A 25752-nucleotide genomic window follows, 5' to 3' on the forward strand; every position below is an offset into this window, starting at 1 on the left:
TCTGCCTCATTGTGTGTGGGTTGGTGGGACTGCCAGTTTTAAGGGATACGGCTGTGCCCTAGCCAAGAAGTAAGTACATGGCATAGACTATAACTCTGAGCAGAGTGGAGTGATACACAGCTGGAAAACGCATTGGTCTGGCTCATCACAATGGCAGTGCTCTCAAGAGGCTGCCCACAAGATTCTGCTCCATGGAACTCTCTTCTCCCGGAGTGTCTGATTCCCGTCCTGATTCCCGCTAGCATTTAAACCTTTTCTTCCAGTCATTTACTTTTTAATTTTTATGTGTTTGTTGTTTGGCTTTATTTGGCTAAAGTTGGTTTTCTATATTTGCAAACAAAGGATCCCAGGAAAAACATCCTAGACATTACCTAGTAGATTACTTAATGCAGTCATAGCTAGATTATGGATTCATTTTATTTTTTTTTTAATAAATTACAGTATTTTTACATGCTACAAAACTTTGGAATTTGAGCAAAACTCTAATTTAATTTTCTTGTATCATGCCAACTTAAATGTAGAATTCAGACATAGTGTTAAGATTCTAAATAACACACCATGCCAGAGAAAGGCATAGGCAGGGTCCCAGGGATATGCTAAAAATAACCTAATCCAAGTATAGGATTTCTTTTGCTAATTGAGGGGTTGCCTAGAAAGGAGAAAGTAAAGATAAAAATCACATAAGAAAATGCTAATAGTTAGCATACAATGACTTAAAGGATGTGAGAATAGGTATTTTAAACACACTTAGGTGTGATGATTGCGTTATGATTACATAAGAAAATATTCGTTTTATTTTTTGAGATATACTGTTTCATTGAGGGGTGAAATAACATAACATCAGGATTTTCTTTAAAAATATTCCAGCAATAAAAACAACATCATAGAAATCACGAAATCTGAAGCAAGTGTAGCAAATCTGAAGCAAACATGTTGATGGCTTCATGGGGAGTCCCTTATAGTAGTAACATTCTCTCCATTTCTGTGTATGTTTGGAAATTCCCAGAATGAAAAGTTAAAAATTATTGCAGAATTAAGAAGTACAAACTTCCAGCTATAACATAACTAAATTACGAGGATGTGATGTATAGCATAGGGAATATAGTCAGTAATATTGTATTATAATAACTCTGTATGGGGACCGATGGTAACTAGACATCATGGTGATCATTTCGTAATGTATAAAAATATTGAATCACTACGTTGTACACCTGAAACTAATATAATATTATATGTCAGTAATAATTCAATAAAAAAGTAGAGTGAAACACCTTTAAGAATTTAATTCATCTGTGTATGTGTATTCTTGCACTGACATTTAGATCCTTTCATCATTTTTTAAAGCACCTTGGAAATTGTGTCTTTGGCATTTTGGCAGTGGTTTTCACCCCATCTTTTGTAATTTACTGTCTCACGATTTATAAAAGATTTGCTTATCAGTGGTGACCTGCTGACAGTAAATTATTAAGCTCTTTTTTTTGAAACATACCCCCTCCTCTAACATGCCCATCTACACCCAAAGGAAAACCAAGTGGCAGGAATGCAAAACGAAAAAGCAAAAGCCTCTGCTTACCTAACTTGATCTTTGTGTTCAACTTTTTTAGATGCCAAAATAATATGCCACCAAAAGACATCTTACTAAATGTCCTTGGGGGGAGGAATAGGCAGGTGAATGGGAATGAAAAACAAAAGAGTCCTTTAGGGGGAAAACATTACTTTTCAAACATTCAAACCTATTGTAAAGATGTAAAGGTGCCAGATTACTAAACACTAATAGTCTTTGCTTTACCCTTTATTCTCAGGTATTTTTAAAACCCAAAGCTAGCCTGGTAAAATCCTGTTTTATTTTTATTGCTTCTACTTTTTAATAGCAGCCAATCTTGGAGAACAGAGGTCACATAGAACAAAATGAGTCATTACCTAAACTATGAGAATGCTAGTATGAATAATTATTGTACATAAATTAGCCCGTGGCACTTCATTCTCTTGCTCGGGTATGGCTAATATAGTCTATCCTCTTGATTTTTGCAATGTTTACTACAATAATGAACAATTTGGTTAATCTGCCTGTAAAAATTGATTTTGTTTGTCCTCCAATATTTTGTACTAATAAGAATTTCCCTTTAAAACACAGCTGGTTCTGCCTCATCAACTTCAGACTTTCATTTTAGAGGGGATCTTCTAATTATAAAACCATCCGGTGACAGTCTGGACAAAAATGGCATTCTGGTTAATACCACAAAAGAATATGGATGCCTGAGTTTATACCAATGCATGTCCCCACCTAAAAATGGGGGAACCTGTAGAAATTGTGATATTATTTCATCTAAAACATTTGAAACAGTCTAACTACTTCAGAGAAACATATAGGTGCTAAGTATTCAGCGAGGGATATAATATCATCTGTTAAAAAAGGTCAGATAGTTTTATGCAAGTTAATTTTCAGAAGCAAACAGATCTTGAAATGTTCTGATGATAGGCGACACCAATTGGCATTTTCTCAAACATTCTGCTAAAAGAAAAGAGGGAAGTTTGATAACATCAAGATCGGCTTCCCTTTTGTAAAGTTTTCTTAAATCATAACTTCTCTTCTATAGGAACAAAAGCAGCATGGCCCTATTTCAAAATGGGGACAAATAAACACTAAATAGAACTGAAAATGATTTCAGTGAGTCCTTTTCATATGGTTCTTCGGTATAATTGCATGAATGTTGTGTGGATTTGTTTGGAATTATTGAAAAAGCAACAGGAAAAAGAACAGTACTTTTTTTTTTTTTTCTGTTTGGTCTGTGAATGACGGGAAAGGTGATGTGTTAAAATATAAGAAATGTTATTAACCGTACTCTACTCATGGTAGAAGCAAACTGTAGCTAGCTTGTGTTTTATATCCCCCTCGTTTCAAAAAAAGATTTGAGGCAGGTATAAGATTTTAAAGCAAGGGCTTAATTACTGACAAAAGAGTCTCTGCAGTGCTTGAGAACCCATGAAAAGAGGATTTTCCCTGCCCCTTCTTTATGTGCCTTTGTAGCTCTCAAACTACAATGATTTTTGTAATGGTTCAATAGTAAAAACTGGCCTTCTGCTGTCAGGGGTACATCAGCAAATAATATAGATCAGTGATGTCTGCAAGGTATTTGATCTCTATGGGAGCTGTTCTTCCATCATTCATCTCCTCCACCAAAGCTGTCTGATTCATCCTTCCCATAGGTGCTGGTCCCAGGTGTGTGAGGGCAGCACCCAAAGCACACAGAGGAGCGAATCTCCATGTTTGAGCACTGCACACATCTGTGCAGTAATGAATTAGGAATATAAGGGACTAATCCCATAGAAATTTAGTTGGTGCATTTAAGGAGTGAATTTTAAGCGGTAAATACGAATAAGTAATCAATCCACTTCTGATGGTATTGAGTATGGGAACTCCATCCATCTGAGAGCCTGGAAGATGGACTGTTAATGATGTATGACCAGGTTGGAGAAAAAGAGGATCTAGAAATGACAAGGACAAAGATATTTTTCCTAGATACAGTGGACTAAAGATTTCACTAATTCTTTAATTTAAGGGAGGATTGGAAAGCAGCACCAGAACTGAACTACATAAAAAACTTTTTTTTCTACCGTGCAACATACTGTTTGTGATCTTTATATATCCATTTGTTCTTAAATTATTTATTTAGTAAATTGTGCACTGTTCATTTTATTATTCTTTTGCTGCCGTTTTATGGTCCAAAATTTAAAAACTGTTTCTGCAGTTGTGAAAGAGAGATAGCTAAATCCAGTTGGGTTCTTCAGCATAGGCTACTCAATGATAGCACAGTTAACAATATTGGACCACTCAGCTCTTTAACTGTTAAAGGTTTACTTCTAGATCATAAGAAATTTCTTGAGGGTCTAGTTGCTCACCAGACTAGCTCCCAAGGATCCAAGGGTGCTTCCTTCTTATAGCTACACCATCTGGAGTACGGGGTTTCTAGGGCCATGGGAAGAAATATGCTCTTAAAAACTTTGACTAGAAGTGACAAATTTCATTTCTTTTCAAGCCCATTGGTCAGTACTAGTTATGTGGCCCCAACCCAGCTACACAGAAGAGTGGAATATATAAGAGAGCCACACAATGGTTCATGAGCACCACTGTTCCTGCCGTATCTGATTACTACAAGTAAAATTTGGGCTGGGCTTCCCTGCTGGCGCAGTGGTTGAGAGTCCGCCTGCCGATGCCCGGGACAGGGGTTCGTGCCCCGGTCCGGGAAGATCCCACATGCCGCGGAGTGGCTGGGCCCGTGAGCCATGGCTGCTGGGCCTGTGCGTCCGGAGCCTGTGCTCCACAGCGGGAGAGACCCACAACAGTGAGAGGCCCGCGTACCGAAAAAAAAAAAAAAAATTGTGCTGAGAATGTCTAGACAGAGTAAGTAATCCCTCTCCTAGAAGTTTATCTCAAACATTAATAAATATAAAATTATGGGGTGCTTGTTGAAAGGGCAGATTCCCAGGCCCGTGTGTCAAGTTTGGTTTAGTAGGGTTAAGGTAGAACTAGTGCCCTAATTAGGCTTATTCTACAAAGGTATGCGTGCTGCATGGGGTACATGGAAAGATTCTGCATTGAGGTGTAATGTAAAAAATCTCTTTAGGGAACTAGAATGTAAATGAAATGAAACTAAAATTCAAAAATAAGTCATATGGGACAGTCAGTGTCTTTTTGAGTCACCCCTTCTATACCACAGGGGAGTCCAGTCTACCCTATGGTCCTAGGAAGTTGGACAAATATCCCACCAACCTCTCGTAAGTACAAATGCAGCACTGCCAAACCCCGTCTGTGAAGAATCATGTTAGATCAGGACCTTTGTTCAGACTCCTTACAGAAATCTCAGGTTTTCTTCTTTTGCCAATTGTTCTTGTACTTGACTTGGAGAAAATGTGTTAAAGGAAAACGTGTTTGCTTCTCCTCCAAGCTCTAAAATAGGGTCCTTCCATTCTTTCTTTTCTTCTCAGATTGTTACTGAGGCTTCATGCTCATCAGGTTTTATTCTTTGGAGAGAAAACTAGAAGAAAAAAATTAGGTGATAATATGGGTAATTTTAAGTGTAGGCATGTACGAAAACTTCTTGAAAATCAGGTTGCGGTATGCATTCTTATTTTAGATTTGCCCCTGTTAACATCTTCTCAATAAGCAGGTGCATAAACTTCCCCAATCTGTCACTGTTGTTTATTTAGCCTGTATGCTTCAAAATCTACTGATGGATGATACCCAACCAGCTTGAAGCTTGACTTTCAGAAACCAGAGCCTTGAAGTTTTGAGACTTTCTTAAAGTGTAGTCCAACGAGTTTTTTAGAATACGAGCACATCTCTCAAAGATACCGTATCACATTTGTATGCTAATTTTAGTTCAACAAATAGGAAAAATAATTATGAGTAATAGCTCTCAGCTTTCAGATAATTCTTTTCATGTTCAAAGTGCTTGACAAACATTAATTAAATCACTGGCAGTCAAATTAGATAAATATGTTCTCTGTATGTGCATAACTATACCTTCCATGCACACAGTCTTCTAAATCACATCACTGCAGATCAAATATTTTTTTGCCATCTGAACTTGATTGGCTGACACTGATTCCGAGCAACAGATAATTACTGGAAGGGCTAATCATAAGGAGAGATTATGTAAGCTTTCTTTGTTTTTTAAACAAAAACATGAATTTATCCTTGATAAAAGGTACAGGATGAACCACAGCATAAAATGTTTCTGTCTCCAGGCCAGAAGGTAACAATGATAAAGCAAATTCCCTTGCATTATAGTGTTGGAATAGCTAAGCCCTAATTTAAAGAGATCATGTCATCAACGGAGAGTACATTTTATGCTTCCTGGGCTACTGATGTTTTTGGCCTCTTTAGCACCAAAAACGAGAAGGCTTTGCAGGCTAAATATGGTGTTGATTTCAGCAATATGGTAAATAATTGTTCATTAATACTAGGAATCCTTGGTGACTACTGACTTGAGAAGCATTTGGGCCAGCAAATTAAACATAATATATTTCATGATGATTTTTAGAAAAACTTAGTTATTTTTCCTTCATTGAATTTAATGAAGCTTTCCAGACCATCCCAAGAAATTAACTGCTCCCAATAGACCCCCCAAACGAAGTATATTCCAAGTAAAAAAGAGTGCTAATAGCATTCCATCCTTCAATAACACCTAACAAATTAACACACTCTACCTATCTACATCAGACAATTGAGAGAAGGCATGTACGTGCATGTGTAGACAAAACTTAGCCTGAGTCAGGCTTGGTTTCCTCGGATGCTAAAGCTGCAGAGCTACAAATGGAGGGGGCTTGACTTTCTCCTTCCACTCCATCTGCCAAAAACTAGCCTAGTCTCTTTCCAGGGAAGAAGGGTACTTGTTAATTGTCTCACAAGTTGCTGAGCAAAAGAACATCTAGTTCAACCAAATTGTCTTTTGGAAGGACTTTGCAAAACTATCTGTTGGAGTCATGGTAGCTGTTCATGTGAATCTCACAGAATGGTATTTGTTTCTCTTTTATAGAAGTGCTAACTTGTATTCCTCTAAACCTGAAATATGAGAGGTTCCTCTTCCTTACTAATGAAAACCTGGAGTTCAGTGAGGTTATGTGATGTGTTCAAGGTAATATCCACAGCCCACATGGTTTGGATCTGACAGTTGACAGCAATAGAATCATAATTGACATGGTACTACATCTGCCTTAGTGTTTCTACAGTTAGACTCTTGCCATATCCCAGGAGTAAGAGTGAACTAAAAAAAAAAATTCAATTTATTAAACTAAAAACAAAAACAATTCTCCCTCTTCTCCCACCCTCAATCCCCACTTTCGGCAACCACCAATCTGTTCTCTGTATCTATCAGCTTGTTTAAATACATATATTTCTTTGGATAAATGCCCAAAAGTGGTATTGCTGGATCATATAATACTTCTATTTTTAGTTTTTTGAGGAACCTCCATACTGTTTTCCATGGTGGCTGCACCAGTTTACATTCCCACCAACAGTGCACAAGCATTCCCTTTTCTCTCCATCCTCACCAACACTTGTTATTTCTAGTCTTTTTGATAATAGCCATTCTGACAGGTGTGAAGTGATAGCTCATTGTAGTTTTGATTTGCATTTCTCTGATGGTTAATGATGTATAGCATCTTTTCATGTACCTGTTGGCCATCTGTGTGCTTCTTTGGAAAACTGTCTATTCAAACCTTCTGCCCATTTTTTAATCAAATTATTTTTTGCTACTGAGTTGTATGAGAAAATATTCACAAAATTTTCTTCCATTCAGTAGGTTGCCTTTTTGTTCTGTTGATGATTTCCTTTGCTGTGCAGAAGCTCTTTAGAAGCTCTTGATGTAGTTCCACTTGTTTAGTTTTGCTTCTGTTGCGTTTGCTTTTGGTGTCAAATTCATAAAATCATTGCCAAGACCTATGTCAAGAAGATTACTGCTTATGTTTTTTCTGAGGAGTTTCATGGCTTCAGGTCTTACATTCAAGTCTTTAATCCATTTGAGTTAATTTTTATATATGGTACAAGATAATGGTCCAGTTTTCCTAACACCATTTATTGAAGAGACTGTCCTTTCTCCATTGTATATTCTTGGCTCCTTTGTCATAAATTAACTGACCATACATGCATGGGTTTATTTCTGGGTTCCCTCTTCTCTTCCACTGATCTATGTGTTTGTTTTTATGCCAATACCACACAGTTTCAATTACTATACCTTTGTAATACAGTTTGAAATCAGGGACTAATGATGCCTCCAGCTTTGTTCTTATTTCTCAAGGTTACTTTGCCTATCCAAGGTCTTTTATATTCCATACAAATTTTAGCACTGTTTGTTTTATTTCTGTGAAAAATGCCATTGGTGTTTCAAGTGTACTCTAATTACATTTAGAGCAGGGAGTCATTGGTGTTACTGATTTTGAGCCCAGAAAGACATATAAGATATGTCTCTATTGTATAAGTTTGTTCTCCCTTCAGTATAGAGACAAAAAATTAGACCTGACTCGGAATGTTTAAATGGGTTTAAAATTTTAATAATTCCCAAATGTAAATGGTCTTAAAAGGTAAATAAAATGAGCAAATGCTCTGTACATTTTGAGTTATACTGATTCTTACAGTCAAAGTTTACTGTCTCAATTTCCTCACTTCTCAACACCCCATCCTATGGGAACTCTTCCCTTGGAGGTTACACATTTTTCTTGTTAATTATACTAGCTCTGACTTAATGCCTGTTCTCCTTGACCTTTTTGCTGCATTTGACACTGTGGACTCTCCCCACCCAACACCGCCTACCACCCCTCATAAATACCCATTACTTGATCTCCTTGACATTTTTGTCTTCCCTGCTGACCTTGCCACCAGCCTTGTCTACCTCACATCACCTCCTGCCCAGATTACCACCCAGGCTTCCATCTGGTCTTACAGGTTCTAATCTCCCCTCCTCTAATCCAGAATGCCACAGCGACTAATCTTCCAAATATCTGTACTTTAACCTGACCTCAAAATCCCTTCTTACCTACAAGAACTTGCTTACCTTTCCAGTTTCATCTCCCTCACTTTCCTCCTGGCTCTTTATACTCCAGAAACACTTGGTCTTTTTTAGTCTCAAGGACACTAAGTTTGACCCCTCCTTAGGGCTCTGCAATAGCTGACTCTGTCTGAACTGCCCTTCCCCAGACCATGCCAAGACTGGTTGTTTCTTTCATTCAAGCCATTGTTTAAATGTTCCTCAGAAACATCTTACCTATTTTCCATAGACTTATATTGACATCTCACATTTTATTTTCTTTGGAACAATTATTACTGTTTGTTAATTGTATATTTATTTGTTCCTCTCTGTCTCTCCTAAATGGAATGGAAGCTCCATGAGAGCAGGAACTTTTTATTTTACTGCTTTACCTCCAGAACTTAGAACATGCTTAAAGGTTAATGAAAATTTGTTAAATGATGAACAGTATCCATCATATCATTTCCAATTCATTCAACTCTGTTTCCCACTATTTCTATATATGCACACTTTACAGTCCACCCAGGTTGTTCTCACTATCCATGGAATGTATTCCCTGTTGTGTCAAGTGTGTTGACATTTTTTCTCCAACCAGATTATAAGCTTAGGAAAGGTAGAGGCCCTTTTATACTTTTCCAGCCCTCCAGGCCTAGCAGAGTGCCGAACAGCATTTGGTATGTATTTAACACTTATGGATTTATTTCCAGCTGTAACATTATATACTGCACTACCGAGCACTTTTACATCAGTGGGGCTGAAACGGAAGTAAAAATAGGTCGACCATAAAACACCAGCAAAGAGCCCATGACAGAGTAAGAGATTTTTTTCTTAACTTCTAATTTGATTTGAGCAGCAAACTAAAGTTTTCTGGAATGAGGATGTGATGAATAGGAAGGTATACCTTGGGAAGTTTTGTGCTTCCTTCTCTAGCAATTGAGAGCCTGTACCACTGAGGGCCAACCGTCTTCCAACTCTAAGGTGCTAAGGTCTATGTATACTGTTGTTGACTTGCCACAAACTTAAAGTCATCTTGGACTGCTTACTGATCTTTGATCCCTTACATATAACCACTAAACCCAAGTCATTTCCTTAGTGGCATTTATGTCTACCATTTCTTTTAAAATCCCACTTGCTACTTCAGAACCTGACAAGGTTATAGTCTCCTGTCTCATCTTCACCCCCTCCCCCTGCCAAATTCAAAATGATCTTCCATTAGATTAAATCTAAATTTGTCAGGCTCAAATTCAGGTCTTCTACCCTATCGTTTCAGCTTTGTTTTCTATTGTTTCTAAGTGAACCTTCTGTTTTAATTCATCTGATCTCGTACCTTTTCCCCATTGTTAGCTTGCTCATTTTTTTCCCAATGCCTTTGTTCAAGCAATTTCCTTTACCTTTTCCCTATAAACAAATCCAAATTCTACATTTCCTTTGTTGTCCTTTAAGAAAGCTTCCCTTGGGACTTCCCTGGTGGTGCAGTGGTTAAGAATCCGCCTGCCAATTCAGGAGACATGGGTTCGAGCCCTGGTCTGCGAAGATCCCACATGCCGTGGAGCAACTAAGCCCGTGCTCCACGAATACTGAAGCCCGGGCACCTAGAGCCCATGCTCCACAACAAGAGAAGCCACCACAATGAGAAGCCCGCGCACCGCAACAAAGAGTAGCCTCGGCCCACTGCAGCTAGAGAAAGCCTGCGCAGTAACAAAGACCCAACACAGCCAAAAATAAATAAATAAAATAAATTTTTTAAAAAAGCTTCCCTTAATCTACATGGTTAATTTCCAATTTAAAATATGAATTTTATAATTGAATCCTTTTTTACTAATGGTGAATTGTTGATCATTTTATGTTTCATATTTTACACCCCCCACCCCCCCAAGTAATGTTGTAATTTTCTTGGCAATAGGGACTTCATAATTCTTACAATCATGCACAGCTCTTGGCACCTCCAAGGATGAATGTGTTTGGTTGGGACATGACTCCAGAGGCCTGGTCAGAATTGCCTGGAATAAGGTGAACCCTGACCGGGTGAGATGGAGCTTGGGCAAAAGGAATTCTTAAAACCAGTGGATACCTTCCTAATTAATGCCAAGTATAATTTCATACATCACTCAGACCATGTAGGCGAAACGGCAGAGTTAAAGACCTCTGATGTTGAATAGCTTTATATAACTGGTAACTATAAGCCAGATGCTGGCAGCTATGCGAGACAGAAGATCTGAGTTTGAATTCTGGCTTTGTTTCCAATTAATCTGGGCATTACTGAGTAAGCGATTTACTTTCTCTGGGTGTCAGTTCTTCAACAGTAAAATGAAAAGATTAGACTCCAGATGATATTAAGGACTAGATAAGTTAATTAAAAATTGTATGACTCATGCCTCAACGAAGATCCCGTGTGCCGCAACAAAGACAGGATGCAGCCATAAAAATAAGGAAAGTAAATAAATATTAAAAAAAAAATTGTATGACTATTTCCATAGCAGTGAAATGGCAGCCATAGCCTTTGGAGTTCTTATACTTATTCCATGGGATAGGATTTACTAGTCTTGTGTGTTGTTAGGAACACTCACTTTCAGCTTTTGGCATTTATACTTTTCTGTTTCCCAATTTGTGTTAAAGTGTATGGACAGATGATTGATAAGGTTTTCACATGCTTATAATGCTGTTGTTCAGTTCACAATGGTTTTAAACTTTGAGGGTCTTCATAGAGCCAGGATTTTGTTTAGAATGGAAGATAGTTTTAATTCTTCAGTTTAAGGATAATATGTTTACTCACATAATTTAAAGCAACTTGTGGATGGATGTAACTTTAAAGGCCTAATCAGTTTCCCTTATTTTGGTATGTCTCTCAACTCATTTCCACATCACAGCCTAACTCTTCCAAGTTGCAGTTTTAAAAATGAAGTTTACCAGACTTCTAGTTACATTTGCATCTTTTGCCTTCTTCTGACTCATTTAACCCACAAGCTCCTTCCAAATACAAAATCCTTTGATTCGGAATCACAGAAATTTAAATGTGGAAGAAACAAATTCCTCCTTTTACAGGTAATTAAACGAGAGACCTAAAAGATCCTGGTGCTCTTTCTACAGACTATGAATTTTATAAATAAAAGAACTGAATTGAGATTAGGTTGCAGGGAAAAACAGGCAAAATTTGTGGACTGTAAGACCCAATAGAAATTGTGTTAATTGACATTTTATCGCAGAGAAAGTATGGATGGGAACGATGAAAGTCAAAGATTGTCACCACTGCTATCGCTCTGCTTTGTGATTTTTAACTACTTGGGTGACTCTTGAGGCGAGTGGGGCTGCGCACATACCATTAACTCCCAAACTGCATATGAACTATTTGGAGTAGTGAGAACAGAAAGGACGCTCAAAATGTAGGTAAAGGAAGGAACGAGCCTGTCCAGAGGGTTCTGAGGGGACCAGGGGGAGGGAAATTAGGACGCGTTGGCCAAGCAGGTGCCTAGGAGGTGCGAGCTGCGCCTCAGGTAGCAGTGGCAGGGAAGAAGCCGGGTACGTGGCTCCAGCAGGCCAGGGAGGGGAACGGAGACCGGGGAGAGAAGGGACCGGCGGGAAAACTGCAGGAGGAAACCGAGGCTGACCTAGTGAGCAGCGAAGACCTTCTAGAAGGAAGGAGAAGGCACCAATGCAAGCTTACAACCAGACTAGGGATTAAGGAAACAGTATAAACAAGCTTAAGGGTAGGACGCGGTGGCTGACTAGAGATGGGAAAGGGCGCGCGGGGAGGTGGGAGGCGAAGTGAGGTCCTAGGGCAGTGGGCAGGTGAGGAGAGGCTCGGGGGTTGTGAGCGGAGGTGGCGCGGCTCGCGAAGGCGGGAGCGCCTGCTGAGTCAGAGACCCGCAACAACCTGGCCGCGCAGGGGGCGGAGTGGTGAGCGCGTGGGCGGGCCGGGAGGCGGGGCCTACGCCTGACGCGTCCCGAGGCCGCTGCGGCCGCGGGCCGGGCGGGGCGGCGGCGGCGGCGGCGGCCGCGGGGGAGGGGCACGGCGTCAGCGCGTCGCCGGCTGGGCCGCGCTGGTGGCCAGGAGGGAGAGACTAGGAGGAGGAGGAGGAGGAGGAGGAGGTGAGTAGGCTCCGGGCTGGGGAGCCGCGCGGGCCGGCGGGGAGGCGGGGAGCGCGGCCCCTCCCCTCCTTGGCGCCCGCCTCGCGGGGCCGCGCGGCTTGGAGTTCCCAGAGGGGCTGCGGCGGCGGCGGCGGCGCGGGGAGCCGGGGGGCGGAGCTGAGGGCCGCGCGGGCGGCGCGCTTCCCGGACGCACGCGCTGCGTTCGCGGCGCCGCCGTCCGCCCCGCGCCCTGAGCTGGGCACCCCGGCTGCTGTGTCTCATTCCTGATACGCGCTGGCCATTTTCTGACCTTCTTTTCTTGGGTTCTGCGCGCCTTGCGGGCCGGCTTCCCGCAGCCAGCGCGCCGCAGCCGCCTCGTCGCGCGGCCGGTGAGGGTGGCTGGGGGCGCGTCGCCTTCTCGCGGGGAGGAGGAGGGGCCGGGCTCCCGGCCTTGGCCCGAGGAGCGGAGGGGCCTCCTTGCCGACCACGAGACTGCCGGGCCAGTGGTCCCTCGCGCCGCGCGCCGCCAGGTCTTCCTGAAGGACCCTTTGCGCCTGGCCCCATTATCGCCCTAACTCTCCTGACCTCAGCAGCCCCTTAGCGGAGGCTAAAGACCTCGCTCACTCTGCGCTCTCCCCGCCCCCTTCCCTCCTCTGACGATCCCGCATATACTTATTTTAATCGGGACCCAGGCAGTCTGTTCGGGCGGGGGAAAGGTTCTCTGAATTTGTCCTGTAAATCCAGCCGTGTACCCAACAGCGAGGTTGCAGTAGTACGTTAATTTAACCTTTAGTCTAGAGGGAGTTCTTTTTTTTTTTTTTTTTTTGGTCTCTCCTCTCTGGCAAAGGCAACTTTTAGAGTTTTCTGAGAACTGTACTGCATTACATTGTCTTTGAGATAATTCTTAAGTTAGCGCTTGGAGGCAGTGTGATGGGAGGTTCAAAGAGAAGGCTTTACACTTTTTCCTCCACCTGTATCACAGTTTGAAATGGAAAACGTGCGTTGACGGTGATTTTCCACACCAGGTGGGTTGCAGAATGCAGCCCCCGTGAGCCGTGGCTCTCCTTGGTTATTGGGTGCTACCCCTGAAGTTGATTTTAAAGTTCAACAGAATGGTCAGGTAAAGGAGCTGTTGAAAAGAAATCCAGTATAATTCAATAGAGCCATTTTATTGGATTCTATTAACCTGTTTAACCTTAAGCTAGAACATGGCAGGAGTTTCATGTAGGAGCCCACGTACCAAGTGCAATATTGAATTTTAATTAGTGCATTCCAGGTTTGATGTGGAATAGATTCACATTTCTCACTGCCTTTCATTATATATTTTCCTTAGGATCTTGTATTTAAGAAACAGTTTTAGTATTGGGGGGTGGGAAGAGTACCCTTTGAATCATGAAAGTTTCTTTGACGAACTTGAAAACTGGGTAGGTAAAATGTGAACCGTGATACTGAGATAAGGTAGGAAACTGAATTTTATAGCATTACCAATTTGAGAAGTTAAGAAGGCTTTTTTACTCCTGTTTTGAAACCGTGTTGACAACTTAATCTGACAGACTGCAGAAGTACAGAATTTTCTGTTTGTGAGGAAATTCAGCAGTTAACTATTAATTATTATTAATAATTAATTTATTGCAACCCTATAATTTTGCAGAGTAAAAGTAATCCAAGTTTCCTGAAGAGATTTAACATGAACTGAATAGAACTAGTTGACTTAATCGAACACCTAGGTAGATCATTCATACCTCCCCAATGGATATTTTTGTACCAAAATTTGTTTTGATTTTGATGTCTTAAAAACAAAAAGCCAAGTTATTACTAACGTTGAATTTTTTCCCGGTGTTTTGAGTATATGCCTTAGTTTGTGATTTGGAGTCATTAGATCAAATGATACAGATTATATTTAGGCAATCTTTACATTTCATCAATTGAAACAGTACTTTCCAGTTTGTTTGAATTTAGTAACTATTTTCACTTCGAGAATGTTTATTCATATTCTTGATTCAGATAGTCTGTGTCAATTCCAGCAGGTTGGCATTGCAAGAGTCCTAGGGTTATGGTGTATGTAACCTTGATATTAATTAGGAAGAAAGGTCCTGTAACACATGGAGTCATCGAATTCTAGCATCCTCAGCTCCCTTTTGGTAGTGGTCCTCAATGCAGAAGTCCCCAGGTCCTTGCTGGGGTAGGGTGAATTCTTTGCATCTCCCACTCCAGTGTTTACTGCAGGTGTTTAGTAGATACTTTTTGGCTTGTGTGCATTTTCCCTGGTGTGGCTTCATGTAAGGTGGGCTGTGTTTTATTCATCTTTGTATGCTTCATGTCAAGCGAAGTGTACTTTGTAATGCTTGTGGTTTTGTTGGGCTTAATCAAATTTAAGAAGGTAGCAGAGTGCTTGGAAGTCATGAATCATGATATTATAAACTTGAAATACCTCATTTCCATTTTTGTGTTGAATAGATACTCTGTTAGGCTGAATTCCAATATTGAAAGAGGTAGCAGGTATCTAATATTTTAGATAAATTGAGGCAAGAGGTTAACATTGAGAATTTTGTTCTTTAATGTACATTACCCACTGTGAAATTGGAAAAGGACACCATTATTTAAATTTTTTGATAGGACACCTCAGTTGAGCTAAAATAATACAAATTTTCCACTGGAGCAAAGTTTGAGAATTGTGAATTGAATGACCCTAATTGTTACTGTACGCCACGTTTTAAGGCCTTGGTTTCACTTTATAAAGATATATTTTTCAGTACATAGACTTCTGGAAGCAGCATGACTTACGGAGTTCAGACTCCTGTGGTAAAAAGCTGTCCTGAAATGATATTTTACACAGTTTCTGGCTGATGCCTTGTGCTTCATGGTGGTGATAATGAAAACAAACAAACCCCAAACCAAACAAACCTTACTGTATTTTCTTTTTCCCTTAGGCTTATATTCTTTCTTTAATTGATTATTATAGTGTGCTTTGTTTATTAAAAAAAAAATTACTGAGGAAATTTTTCAAGCATTTCTTTTGGAAAGTACCACCACTCCACCCTTTGAATAGCCTTGGCAAGTAATGTTTGGGCAAATGCAGGGCCATTTCCATAGTGTGATTCCTATTTGAGTATGTTGAGTTATATGAATAATAGTTTTCATAGGGACATCATCTTTGGACTACATGCATTTTTTTTTCCCCTCATGACACTATTACTGAAAACAATTGTACAGTACAGTATGATAGTGCTTAATTTGTAGGGGGCAGATAATTTCATATCTATCATTGCTGGTTCCTGTGTCAGTCCCAGGCTACCTGGCCCACCCACTGCCTGTTCTGTCTTTTCCACCCACTTCTTGAATTGATTTTTAAGACTGAAAATACCTTAAGATCCCCAGCCTCTTCAGGAGGTGGGATCTGGAATTATTCTGGTGCCCTTGGCATCCATTGCTCACAGAGGTTTGGTGTCTTACTATATCCTTGGCATGTACTCACTTTGACTGAGTTTCAAAATGAGATTCTCATTTTGAAAAATGCTTTCACTCATCAGGAGTTTTGAAATATATGGCATAAACATTTTAGGGAAGTATGTGTGAAGCATCTAGAATATATTAATATAGATTTAGATGGAATTAGTTTATAGAATCAGACAATTGATAAGAATTAGTGAGACTGTCTAGTCGTTTTCTCCCACACTTGAAGGTCACACTTAAGTCATTTAAACTCAAGATTACAATTTTTTTGAGTACTTATTTTTAAAAGTGAAGCAGTTCTGCAGTATTTCCTTAGCATAAAATAATCCATAGAGTTGATATATTTCTTTTATTATTCCTTTTTGTATTCCAAATCCCTTGTGGACCTGGAACCTTGTCTTGAGCCTGCTCCAGAGCTCTTCCTCTCCTCGCCATCCTCTCTTCCTTCAGGGAACTTGGACCTGGTCTTGTCCATGGTGGACGGTTGGGGTCCTATTTCAACTGGGGCAGAACTAGCAGAGTCAAGATACCTTGATACTGCTTCTCAGACTCACACTCACTGGATTGACTTCTTAGGTACTGAGGACAGGACAGCTGAGAGCTGGGCTCTTTGGCTGTTATAATTTCAGCTTTTTTTGAGGGTCAACTTTCATTTGCATCTGACGCTAGGACACCCTGGTCATCCAGTCATTATGTAGATCCCCTTCCTGACTACCCTGCTCTTGGTTCTCTGCCTTTGTAGCTGAGTTACTTACTGGGTGATTTCTATCCAGTTTCAGTGGTAACTAATTATTTTCAGGTGTTTGATTTTCTAACCAGGTTTTCTCTCAGTTTTGAGCTTTCATTTGACCAAGTATCTGTTATACTTTCCCATAGCACATTTGTTCGTTATCTGTCTTTCTTTCTAGACTGTGTGTACCCAGAGTGGTGGGACCGAATTTGTGCTGTTCCTGTTGGTGTCCTCAGCACTTAGTACAGTACCTGGCACATAACAGGTGATAAATAAATATTGATTGGATATAATCAATAGTATGTTATCAGTATGGGAAACCAATTTTCATATAGAAATTGAGAATTCATACAAGAAGTTCAGACATTTCATTGCCATCATAAGTACTAGGGAGTCTGTATATTTTAAATTACAAGCATATCCACATACAAAATAGCATCATTAGTCATCTTGCAGGGAGTTTATTTAAGAAGAAAATGTATATAATTTTCACCATGTATTGTTAGGTGTTGCACATTTCTGTTTTTCTGGAGTTTGATTAAATGTATATTATTTTATATTTCTTACAAATAGAAGTTTTATGGCACTATAAAGAAGTGAATTTAATGGCCCTATTTTTTTTTTTTTTGCGGTACGCGGGCCCCTCACTGTTGCGGCCTCTCCCGTTGCGGAGCACAGGCTTTGGACGCGCAGGCTCAGCGGCCATGGCTCACGGGCCCAGCCGCTCCGCGGCATGTGGGATCTTCCCGGACCGGGGCACAAACCCGTGTCCCCTGCATGGACAGGCGGACTCTCAATCACTGCGCCACCAGGGAAGCCCTAATGGCCCTATTTTTGTGCATTAGTAATTATATACTAAAGAGTAAATTCTCATTAAGAGGCCCTTAAATGCCTGCTCATAAAAAAAGAGAGACCTCTTTGATTTTGTTCTCCATACAATCCCAGTTATTGTATTGAAGCAAGTCATCAAACTCTTTAGTAGTCTAAACCTTTAATTTGGTTTCAGAACAGTAGTCATGTATTGAATACCCAAATTACCATGTCTTTAACAAGTAATGCAGACACTTATTAAAAAAGTAATGACCATAACTTTTCGTGTAGAATTTCTTGTGCTAATTTTTTAAAGAGGACTGTTGAACTGCATTCCCCATGAAGGCCAAAATCTCATACTTTAAAGGATAGTGGAGTATACATTTATATGTAGAGAGGAGGGGGTGGTAATTTTTGTAGTGGAATTTTTAAGTGGATAGTTTACTAATTATGTTGAGGTAAACACTTTACAACTCTAAGAGGAAAACTGCAATTATCTGAATGAGATGAGGTATGTGAAATTAATTCAGATAAGTGGAGGAATCCTTAGTGTAAATGGTGCATGTCAAGGGCCATGACCTCAATCTTGATTTTTATTTTTTCTATGTATCTGTCAGCTGGTTTTACCTTACTAGATTCTGATTCTTTTTGATCATGCTGGGAATCATTGATGGAGGAGGTAAAGTTTGCTCTATAATTTTTTTTTTCTTTTGCCACAGAGGGAATCCAGAATATCGTATTCTGTGACAAGTATAATTGCTCATCTCTCGCCTGTACTGCCTGCCCTTTTAGGAGGTACACCACAGCCTCCCATTTTGTCACCTTCCTGTCAAACGTCAAATGTGTTTGGGGACTCCTTGAGAATACACTTGATTTGAAATTAAAGCCACACTCCTCTGTCCAGTCTCAAGATGTTTTCCTGCAAGTTGTTGCAACAAGTTGTGGAGGGTGAATTGAGCTGGATAAAACCTTGATTCTTTTCCTGTCCCCCTTGGGCTTTAATATTTAAGCAGCAGTTTGCACTGTAAGCCCTTGAAATAGAAACAAGCATTGGGGCATAACCCCTGACCTTTGCAAATCCTAACTTGAAATGAAAATTTTTGTGATTGATTAGAGTGTTTTAGGAAAATGATTTCTGCTGCCATTTACTAAGGTTTGCAGCATTCCTGGGCTCCTGGCATCTGAAAGTTATTGTGCAATCTGTAGATAGTCTGTGGTGACATTTTCCTCTAGGCTTTGGTTTTTTTGGTATGTTTTGTTTAAACAGAGGTAAGCTCATCTTAGCAGCAGAGGTGTGTGCTATCTGACACCTCTGTAAGTGAATTTTACTTCTTTCTTCAGCATTACCTATAGATGCTTTACTTAAACCACCTCAGAACATGGCTCTTTATTTTCAGCATCACCAGCTTCCTTTTCACCTCTTGGTCTTTGAGATACAAGACGGTTCATATCATGATTGCCTTGGGTAGAGTGGATATGATATCAGCAAGCTCTGTATACAGACCTTGTGAGCAATTTCTAGTTCATTGCCTGAGACCTTCTTAAATACATGCAGGCAATATGATTGAAGAGTTTAGGCTTCAGGGTCAGTCCAAACTGATTTTGACTCTGTACCATTTATGAACAGCATGTCTTTGGGGGAAGTTAGTTACTTCTCTGGGTTTCAGTTTCCTCATATGTAATATAGGAATAATATCAGCTTAGTGTATTGAGTTTTTTTTTAAAGAGTAATCTTAGCTGTATTGATTTGTTGTCATGTGCAGATAAGTGTTCAATAATGTGAATTAATGAACTATCTGGATCATACACGATTTTAAAAAAAAGTAGATTTTGTTCCATTTGATAACAGAGATAGTCAAGTAAGCAAGAATTATTCCAAATAGAGGTCTTGCACAGTTGACTTTGTTTTTCTTTTATTCCTATAACTGCTTTGCTATTATATGTTTTATTTATTTATTTTTATGTCTTTATTTTTTATTATTTTTTATTGGGGTAGAGTTGTTTTACAATGTTGTGTTAGCTTCTACTGTACCAAAAAGTGAAGTAGAGTTCCCTGTGCTATACAGCAGGTTCTTATTAGTTATCTATTTTAAATATATTAGTGTATATACGTCAATCCCAATCTCCCAATTCATAACCGCCCCCCTCCCTGGCCTTCCCCCTCTTATTTGTTCTGTACATCTGTGTCTCTATTTCTGCCTTGCAAACCGGTTTATCTATACCATTTTTCTAGATTCCACATGTATGCGCTAATATACGATATTTGTTTTTCTCTTTCTCTTTTGAAAGTACATAAGACTTTTGCAACAATCTATTTATATACAAAGGATATACCGATATGTGGGATAGGGAAGCAGAATGTGGAGTGTACTTGCTGGAGTAAGACAGACTTGGATTTGAATATAGATCTAACATTTGAGTAACCTTGGGCAGGGTTCTTTACTTTTTTGATTAAAACTTTTCATCTGTAAAATGGGTATTAAAGTTTAAAGAGTTAAAAAGGGAAAAAAGGATAATAAAAAGGTTGTTAAGACTTAAGAGATCAGGTACGTAAAATATTGAGTAAAGCTGGAATCCATAAATACTGATAATTTTTATTATGACTGGAAAAGTGGCTTTACTTCTCTGAAGTAAAGAAGCTTCCTCATCTGTAACATGAATATGTGGGAAAATTAATAGAGTTATTATGAGTATTAAATGAGATAATACATGTAAGAACTCATTAAATGTTAATTGCTGGGCTTCCCTGGTGGCGCAGTGGTTGCGAGTCCGCCTGCCGATGCAGGGGACGCGGGTTTGTGCCACGGTCCGGGAAGATCCCACATGCCGTGGAGCGGCTAGGCCCGTGAGCCATGGCTGCTGAGCCTGCGCGTCTGGAGCCTGTGCTTTGCAACGGGAGAGGCCACAACAGTAAGAGGCCTGCATACCGCAAAAAAAAAAAAAAAAAAGAGTTAATTGCTACTGTTATTTATATTATTATTAATTCAGTTTCAGAACAAATTGGACCAATTTTGAGTCAAAATGAAAGAATTCATACAGATACTTAATATATTTTTTATGTTGGGGGATATTTACTATGGATTTGGGGATGGCAAGTTATCATTCATTAGCTTTCAGTGTTTCCTTAAGACAGCAGTAGTTCTGAAGTTGTGATATACAGGCCTTTTGGGGTCACTGAGACCCTTTCAGGGCATCCATTAGGTTAAAACTATTTTTATAGTAATACTGTTTGCCTTTTCCACTGTTTTTACATTTGCCTTGCTGATACTAAAGGAATAGTGGGTAAAACTGTGGGTATCTTAGTAGATATTAAATGGCAGTGGCACCAGGGTGTACTAGTAATCATTGTATTCTTCACTACCACGCATTCACTGTAAAAAAAAAAAACAAACAAAAACTCAAAAAGCCAGTTTTACTTGAGTGTCCTTAATGAAGCAGTAAAAATTATTAGTTTTATTAAATCTTGATCCTTGAATGCATTGTTTTAATATTCTATGTGATGAGGTAGGAAATATGCAGAAGGCACTTCTGCTACATATCCAGAGTACATTGTTTGTCTCAAGGAAAACCCTTACGTGTTCTTTTGAGTTGTGAGCTGAGCTAGCCGTATTTTGCATGAAACATCATTTTTACTTGAAAGAATGACTATCAGACAAACTAGGATTATTTAGACTTAGGTATTTGGCAGTGATATTCTTGAAAACGAACACAGTGAGACTTGTCACTTCATGGCAAAACAATAGACAATATTTGTTGCTGATGATAAAATTTGAGCTTGCTAGTGAAAATTAAAATTTTGGAAAACCTAAGTCAACTGCTGTGCTCTTGTCAGCTTCCCAGTACTTAAAGAGTTTTCTGATGGGATGGGTGGTGATATTATGAATGTGAGTTTTTGCTATGGTATTAATTATGTCAAGATTTTCAATATTTATATAACTCAATGAATGAATATTTTCAAAGTGATCAGTGTTACAAAATTATGGTAAAAGGCCCTTATAGAAAGCAAGTAACAGAATACAAAAAGCTTATGTGATATTAGATTTCATATTACAGCTAACCGAAAACTCCTACTTGTCAAGTTTTGGTGTAGTATCAAAGAAGAACATCCACAGTTATCTGAAAATGATATTAATATTAACATATACTTTCTTTCTTCTCACTGCATATATGTGTGGGGCTATTTTTTTTCATGTAGTTCAATCAAAACAATGTATCACAACAAATTGAATGTAGAAGCAGATATGAGAATCCAGCTGTCATCTATTAAGTTAGACATGAAAGAAATTTGCAAAAGTTGTAAAACAGTATTATTTTTATCACTAAGCTTTTTTTGTATAATAAAGTAATTTTTCATAAAATATATTCTCATACTAAATGTCATTAAAAATTTTAAATGAATCAGGAAAGCAGAACATATTTTGTCACAAAACTGGAACTTAATCATTGTCTTGCACATTCTAGAAATGGAAACTATTCTATTTCATTCAACAAATACTTGCAGACTTGTATGTGAATAAGCAGTTTCCACGTGCAGGAACTCAGTGTAGGTAGGGAGATAGATGTCTTCATTTTCAGATACTAACAATTCACTGAAACAAGTGCTTTAATAAACATCTGTTCAAAGTTGCATATTTTTTTCACCAAAAAAAGATAGCAAACTAAATGCCATTTTATAACCTGAGTTTTTCCCCCTGTTAACACTATAGAGCAAATCTTTTTTCATGTTAATGTTTATAGATCTATGACATCATTTTATAATAGTGAAAAATTGGAAACAACCTAAATGTCCCATGGATGGGAGAATCAGCTCAATTGTGTTGCATCTCATATCAATTTTTAAATTAAATTATAAATCACGCTTTAAAAAAATTTAAAAAATAGTTAACATTTTCGCCTTTAATTCCTAATATGGTAAATATTGATAATTATAACTCATTAACAAAAGCTCTTGGGAGTCCTCAATTTTCAAGAACACAAAGGAGGCCTGATACTAAGAAGTTTGAGAACTGTTTCTTTAAGGAATGGTGGCTAGAGTCATCAAATGAACAGAGTTCTAAAGTTTTAATATTTTGCGTATTTCTTTGAAATATGGACTACATACCTCTAGTTTCTTTTCCTGGTTGTAATGATATGTTACTGGATGGAGTTCTGTGTCATTCTCCAAGTAGGCAGAAGGTTCCTGTGTGTTTTTAAAGAAGATTTTCATTTTTATTTAAGATCGTTGCTACCTATATTGTTGCTACCCAGAGTTGAGATAATGGTTAATGGTCACTTTATCAGCGGATTCATTCTTGATACTACTCTTTTGGTTGCGAGCTATTCATGTAGTTTTAAGCGCTGTTCACCATGGCAGGCTACTTAAGGGTTGTAGTGAAATTCACTTTGCTGAAAATAAACTGCCATTTTCTCTGAAGTCTTTACACTAGGCTAATCTGTCTGCTGTGAAGTCTTCCTGACATTTCATAGCTATTTTCTAGATGGTCAGTCCACAACTTGTGAATGTGTTTGTGAATTAGTTATTTGCCAACAATATAATATGAATTACAGATGGGTTCCATAGTGCCATTGATACTATGGGCAGAGCCTCATTGTGGATTATTAACATCTTTCTTTGGGGAATTATATTCTGACTCCTAGAAGTCTAGCCAAATAAATTACTCCATTGCAGTCCAACAGTGGCAAGAAACCCCCTTTTCCTGCTTACAATAGAAACAGGAGTGCTAAAGCTTTAATAGAAGCAAGAGAGGCATTCTGAAGCAACGCTCAAGAGACGCAGGTTATCCTAGGCACCCCAGGTGGGTAGAAAGGGTGGTGAGTAACCCTCTCAGGTGAAGCAGGTGTAGAAACTTTGGGTCAACCAGCAATGGTGGAGGGAAGAAGAAGGGATATTCTAGATACTGCTTGCAGGTGATAGATACCCTTTTGCGGCAGTTGCTAAAAAAGTAAGGGATGGGTAGTCCTAGGTTGGGAAATCCATATGTATAGAGTTTTGTTGTGTTGTGCTCTTACGTTTGGTTATCATATGAACTGAACTCAAGAAATAGAACAACAAGCCAGTTGGGAAGGTTGAACTCATAGATTTATAGGCCAGAGGTTTGAATGTAAAAGGAAATGATGAACTCCAGGGGCATTCATAATCAGAAAGAGCAGTGGAAGCCAGGAGGGTGTTGGAATATGCAAGCTGTTCACAAGGGCCCCAAACAAATTCACGTTACAGGGTGGCTGTTAGGGCAGGGGTAGAACTGGTGATCAGCTGGCACAGTTCAGTCAAAGAATGCTGTGACTCAGCCTGCTGCCTTAGGGTCTCTGGTAGGAAATACAGACTTTTAAGAGTGGTATCCATACAGGAAACGTGTTATGGGGAATGGTGGATATAAAGCAGAAAGCAAGAACCAGGAGAACCTGTGCACACAGATGAGGCCAACTTGGGAGAACTAGAATTTGACCTGAAGTTGAGCTTGTCTTATTTCTGCTCAAGAGTATTGTTTGACCCCTTGGATTGAGGCAAGGCTGAGCCAAAGTGGCAAGCAGAGTGACCATAGCTAGCTGTGTGTAGTGGAGTGACAGACCTGCCCAAGAAATATTTGTTAAACCAATGGATGGAAGTAAGGCAGGGGAACAACTGGGTCATTACACTCATGTTCTTCATGCAACAGACACTAGGCACCATATTACCTACCCACTAAATATTCTCTAGGCTAGGGTTCAGTAAACTTCTTTTTTAAAGCACCAGATAGTAAATATTTTAGGCTTTATGGGTGATTATGGTCTCTGTTAAGTTTGCCATTGTAGTGTGAAAGCAGCCGTAGAAAAATCCATAAATGAATGAGTAGCTATGTTCCAATGAAACTTTGTTTATGGAGACTGGAATTTGAATTTCATGTAATTTTCATATGTCGCAAAATATTGGTCTTTTAAAAAAACTTTTCATCCATTAAAAAATACAAAATCCATTCTTAGATCATAGCTGTGTAAGAAAAGGCAATGGACTGAGTTTTGGGCCACAGGCTCTGATCTTTTTTTTAGGCAAATAAATGACTATCAGTTATGATGCAGAAAACATCATATTAGCATTACTGAAACAGATGTTCTCTAGGACAATGCTGTTGGTGACACTGTCTTGTTTTATAGGTGACACTGATACAAATCCGTTCAAGAATTTAGATGTGACATCTGCAGCAGGTTCAGATCTCTCAGCTATAAGACAAACTGGATACTTCATAAAGATTGTCATCTATTATGCGCAGAGAGCCAAAATCCGTTACTGAGATTGTCTGGGTGAACTGCCTGCTGGGTCCAGTGATGCACTAGTAGACAGAGAAGTTGAAAAAGAAGGCTGGCATATTCTTTGGATGACTGGCAGAATGTGACACCAATATGGCATCGAGCCCTACTGTGATTCCAAGAACTGGATGACTAAATAAAAATGATTTTTTTGGCAGGGGTGGTTCAAGTAACTTTGATCTTTACTTGGGGAATGTGTAATGCATTATCATTCCATAGTGACACATGGTGATTGCTTTGGTAATCAGACTTTAAAGATCCTGTCTGTTGATGGATTTTAATGTATTACAGTTATCACCTTTTAGTATTGGGCTTTTTTACACTAAGGGTAATATTGTAAAGAGAAACATCTGCTTAACCTAAAAAAATTAACCTAAAAACGTTAATTTAAAGACTATGATTTCACATGGAAGTTTTTGCTTGGGAGATTTTTGAAATTTTGCTCTCCCCTAGCGTGTTTAAAATATGCTTCTATTTGTAAAAAGCTACTCCTCCCAGAATTTTCTAGGAGAATATCCTTTTGTGTAGGCTACTGAAATCAATAGTAAGTAGAAAATCGTATTCTACAGTGCTAATGTGCATAGAACATAGTATTATAAATTAATACTAACTACTACTATTAATTAATGTCTTCAGACCTATTAAATAAATTCACTTAAAATGACTTAACAAGGGCTTCCCTGGTGGCACAGCGGTTGAGAGTCCGCCTGCCGATGCAGGGGACACGGGTTTGTCCCGGTCCGGGAAGATCCCACGTGCTGCGGAGTGGCCGGGCCCGTGAGCCATGGCTGCTGAGCCTGCGCGTCCAGAGCCTGTGCTCCGCAACGGGAGAGGCCACAACAGTGAGAGGCCCGCGTACCGCAAAAAAAAAAAAAAAAAAAATTT

General features: G+C 39.3%; 1 long non-coding RNA gene across 4 annotated transcripts; it reads left to right on the plus strand.

The window, feature by feature from the left end:
• The first annotated feature begins 12696 nt into the window (after positions 1 to 12696).
• Positions 12697 to 25531, plus strand: LOC113633552 (uncharacterized). 4 transcript variants are annotated; one of them, XR_003438241.1, is made up of 3 exons: positions 12697 to 12979; positions 16952 to 17038; positions 24715 to 25531. It is a non-coding gene; the product is annotated as an uncharacterized LOC113633552 (long non-coding RNA). The 4 variants fall into 4 exon arrangements; XR_003438245.1 differs by lacking the exon at positions 12697 to 12979 and adding an exon at positions 12988 to 13615; XR_003438244.1 differs by lacking the exon at positions 12697 to 12979 and adding an exon at positions 13622 to 13710.
• Positions 25532 to 25752: the final 221 nt, after the last annotated feature.

This window comes from Aethalodelphis obliquidens, unplaced genomic scaffold (assembly GCF_003676395.1).
Source record: "Aethalodelphis obliquidens isolate GAN/ISIS:26980383/991018 unplaced genomic scaffold, ASM367639v1 scaffold2, whole genome shotgun sequence".
In the NCBI taxonomy this organism is placed as follows: Eukaryota; Metazoa; Chordata; class Mammalia; order Artiodactyla; family Delphinidae; genus Aethalodelphis; species Aethalodelphis obliquidens.